General features: G+C 47.4%; 1 pseudogene; it reads right to left on the bottom strand.

Annotated features, from left to right (window-relative positions):
• Positions 1–2,887: 2,887 nt before the first annotated feature.
• On the bottom strand, positions 2,888–4,154 carry LOC101588156 (annotated as a pseudogene).
• Positions 4,155–4,787: the final 633 nt, after the last annotated feature.

Below are 4,787 nucleotides of genomic sequence, written 5' to 3' on the forward strand. Positions count from 1 at the left end.
TTAAGATATTATTTATTTATGTGGTATAGGGTCTCGTTACACAGCTCAGACTCATAGTGATCCTCCTGTTTCAGCCTTCCCAGAGCTGGGATTATAGACGTGTGCCACCATGCCTGGTTTCAGGGTCAACACAGCATGCCCGGGGTTCCAGGCAGCATGGCATGTGGTACTGGGGATCGAACCCAGGACCTTGTGCTTGCCAGGCAGACACTTAGACTACCGAGCTAGTGTCCCAGACACCTGTTTTTCTTTTTAAAGACAGGGCCTCAGGCATGTAGCTCAGAGTGGCCTTGAACTCACTACGTATACCTGGCCTGCTTCAATCTAATCGTCTTGCCTTAGCCTGTTGCGAGCTACTAAAGCTGAACTTGATCATATGTGGGAGGGCAGGATGAGGCCTCATTATCTGAAGCAGTTAAGATACCTCAGTCTTGAGAAAAACATCCTAGCTGGACATTGTGGACCTTCATAAAGATATAAATAAAGGCCCTTACTGTTGTTCTGGGAGTCATGTGGCCCACCAGGCAGATAAGCCACCACCTAACCCAGCTCTTGTCTATCTTTTCTTCATTCCTGCTGCTGTTTCTCCCTGGGATACAATGGATCACACCAAGAGACTCACAGACTCCTACATCAGCCTCCAGAGTGCTGGGATTACACATGTGCACCGCCACTCCTGGTCTTCTTTTCTGTTTTCTTTGCCTTTTTGGTGATGCAGTGTGAGTGAGGTCAGACCATGCAGCTAAAAAGATCTGTGTTCAAAACTTTTGTCCCCTTTCTTCATAAAAGAAGGATGTCTGTGCCTCCCCTTGTATGTGTTTTTTTTTTTAAATTTTATATATTTATTTTCTTTTTGAGAAATAAACATGAATGAGACAGTTTCACAGCTGATTAATAGGGTAGTTTTGATAGTCAATACACTGTACCTTGTATGTTATTATGTATATAAGAAGTGACAGTGGGCCAGGAATGTAGTTCAGTGGTATAGTACCTGCCTGGTAAGCTTAAGGTCCCTAGTTTGATCCCCAGCACTGCAAAAAACAAAAATAAAATAAAAGAAGTGAAGCTTCAGGCAGAAACATCACTCACCAGACAGTGCGATTTGTCAAGTGCTACATTTATGTTTTGTTTTGGTTTTCGGTTTTCTGTTGAGATAGGGTCTCTAAGTGTGGCTCAGGCTGGCTTTGAACTGGCTGTGCAGCCCAGGCTGACCTCAGCCTTGCAGCAATCCCTGTCTCAGCCTCCAGAGTGCTGGGATAACAGATGCACACCCCACCCCCCAGCTCACACGTTCCGCACGTATAGTTTAGAAGCGGCACAGAGGCCTGCGGGTGAGTTTGGTAGCCACCATCCTCAGCTACGAGAGGGGTCTAGAAACACAGAAAAGCGAGCAGCTCTTCCCAGCCTACAGCCGGCCCAAGCCATCCCTCCTGGGATTCTGCATATGGTCACACCCACATCCCGTGGCCACCACGTGGCTGTGCAACTGTGCACCGGTACTGTGAGAGGCACAGGCCCCACAACAGATTGCTGTTGGGCACAGAGGTCTCAGGCCACCTGACTAGCTCCTCCACCCTGAGTGTCCTGCAGTCTCCTCAGAGAGGCCCCGTGAGCTATTGCTTCATGTACCCGAGGGCAAATAAATAACAACAGCCGCAGCTCCTGGACCCGGCTGCACAGGCTCGCCTGGACTCTAGGAGCTGCTTCCTGTTTTGAACATTCTCTGGCAAGGGCATTCTCTGGCAAAAGCGTTCTTCTCAGCTGGAAGAACACTCTTTCCTTTTCTAGGGCCCCTGTTCTTCATTGAGCCAGGGACATCAAACAAAAAGTTGTGACTTCAAGTGTGTGTACTGTGTTTACGATTCTAAGAATTTCATCACACTAATTCCCAAAAATAGCCTGGCAGAGAACAGACTGTATTGTGAATGCCTAGAAAAGCGAATGTTTTCCAGGAGGAGAGAGAGAACCCAGCTATCCGTGCAACCTGCTGTGTTTCTCCAGACATTCACGAGCAGAGCAAGCGTGAGCAGAGCGGGGAGAACAGTGTGGCTGCTGCTCTGACCACCCAGCCACCCGGCCATCAGGGTAGGGTCCTATTTCCTTGTGAGGCTACGTGGAGGGCTGCAACGGCTTGAAGAATTTCCTCACTCACTTTTATTGCTCTGAGGTCACAAGAAAAACAAATTCCCTTTGTTACCTTTTTCCTCTAGTGCCTTGGGGCTTCTTCCTGAGGCAAAAATCACTGACTTTTGTCACTTTTTTCTTTTTTAAAATTTATTTATTTATTTTTTTGGCGGAGGTGGGGGGGGATTGAACTCAGATCCTTGCATTTGCCAGGCAAGTGCTTATCCTACTGAGCCATCTCCCCGGCCCCGCTTTTTTCTTTTCTTTTTTTTTGTGGAACTGGGGATTGAACTCAGGTCCTTGTGCTTGCCAGGCCAAGTGCTTATTCCACTAAGCTATCTCCCCGGCCCTCCACATTTTTCTTTTTTAAATGTATTTGGTTGTTGCAGGGTCTCACTATGCAGCTCAGACTCATAGTGAACCTCCTGCTTTTGCCTCCTCAGCACTGGGATTACAGGTGTGAGCCACCACACCCCAACTCTGGCCACCCTTTTAGCCTACCCTGGGGGTGGGGCTGGCAAGGCCTGTGGTGTTGGGGATCTATTTTTTTTTTCATTTTATAAAATATCATTTTAATTCTTATTCTTAAAACTATAACAACTATACAATATTTAGAAATAAGACTATATAGGGCCGGGGAGATACCTCAGTGGAATAAGTGCTTGCCCGGCGAGTGCAAGGTCCTGAGTTTGATCCCTGGTACCACCAAAAAAAAAAAAAAAAAAAAAAGACTATACCCAACAAGAGCCCAAGCATTGTCTGTTCATTCCTTTTCTTTTGTCTGGTCACTCAAAAGGATGTTGTCTGCTATGATTGTTGTTGTCACCTCACATTGTTTTTATCCATGTATTCACCATAGTCTACTTTTCCTTCCATGAAAACTTGAGACCCCTTCATCACATACTGATACGCTATATCTCTAAGACCTGGCTGAAACACTAATTTTCGGTGCCATGTTGTCTTTGGACTGACATCACCAACCCGGTACGTTTCATTGTCCCCTGACTGCCACATCTTATTTATTGCTGGAGAAGATATGGTGACTAGATCCTTTCCTTCCACCTGTCTCATGACAGGGTCCTGACCCACTCACCCAAGCAACTGCATGCGATTCAGTGATCTTTCAAGAACTAAACTGCTGGCCACTTCAGACTCACGTCACACAAACTGACGAAGCACCTGTACCACAGGTCTTCGAAAAAGCACGGCTCCTGTTTTCTTTTTTTACAATCTAATCTTTGGGTTCTTCTGCTCACACGGCTCCCTCTTCCCTCCTTTCCCTGAAGCGCCAGTCCATACCACCTCCCGGTGCTGGGGATCTAAGTGCAGTCCCTGCGCTTGCCTAAGCTTGCCTAAGCAGGCGCGTTAGTCTGCTGACCTATCTCGCCAACCCCTAACTTCTGCCACTTTTTCATCATAAAAAATACCCTATTTTTGCTCGTGAGTCTCAGTGCTATAGTTATTATGTCCTGGCCAGAATAATCATCAAAACTCCCAACTTTCTTTGGGGATGAAATGTCTCCACTCATGGGCTGGGAGTATAGCTCAGTGGCACAGTGCCTGCCTGGCAAGCGCAAGGTCTTGAGTTTCATTCCCGGCACACATACACACACTAAAGAAGAAGAAAAGAAATGTCTCCACTCCCGCAGCTCAAAGTCTGTACCCAGGAAATCTGGCCACTGCATTTGGGACCTCCTGGAAATCCAGGAGCTATTCTTCTTCCCTTATTTCCACTAAAACTCTCCGAACTTCTTCGTTGGGTTTGGGACTATTCCTGGACGTTTGGGACCCGGAGCTTGGCACACTTGACACCTAACAAGCTAGGAGTGACCCTTCTCCATTTACCCACAGCTTAGCTGGAGATGAGCTGGGCATGTGTGGGTGAGGGGCCGAGGGAGCTGATGAGCAGAGCCAGAGGACATTCTGAGGGGATGCGGCGAGAGCAGGTGACGAGTGATGACAGCCGACACCAGGAAGCAGCCCTCTGTGGGCAAAGTCCGGATTTCCCTGTGATTTCCAAGGCTGATCATCGTGTCAGGTATCCTTTGGCCCTTTGAGCTTTGTCCTCCTGAGATCCTAGTCCTTTGTCTACTAGTCAGATTGGTTGACTTGTTCTCTCACGGTGAATCTTAGATCTGTTTCTGTGTGTTGTATACGCTAACCCTTTGCTATTGTGTGGTGGCACATAGTCTTTGGTTTGAACCACAGAGCAAATATACCAAAATTTGGTGTGGTCTGGTAAAATGTAGCCTCTTTTCTGTTCAGAGAGGATGGTGACAGGCCCTTCCTGGTGGGCTTAACTGCACTGGATCTTCCCAAGGGTCGAATGGCAGCACCTACGGTCAAGTGCCAGGAGATTTGTAGGCTCAGATAGGACACCAGCATCCTCAGTCCTCCATTTTTCTTTTTGAGACAGGTTGTCACACATGGTCCAGTTGGCCTTTAACTCATTATGTAGCCCCAGCTGGTCTGGAACTCCTGGTGATCCTCCTTCCTAGGTCTCCCAAGTGCTGGGACTGCAGGCGGGAGGCACAAGCACACCCAGCTGGCTTTGCTTTCTTTCTTTCTCTCTTTCTTTCTTTCTTTCTTTCTTTCTTTCTTTCTTTCTTTCTTTCTTTCTTTCTTTCTTTCTTTCTTCCTTCCTTCCTTCCTATGAGGATTGA

Source organism: Octodon degus, unplaced genomic scaffold, assembly GCF_000260255.1.
Source record: "Octodon degus isolate 3935 unplaced genomic scaffold, OctDeg1.0 scaffold00010, whole genome shotgun sequence".
In the NCBI taxonomy this organism is placed as follows: domain Eukaryota; kingdom Metazoa; phylum Chordata; class Mammalia; order Rodentia; family Octodontidae; genus Octodon; species Octodon degus.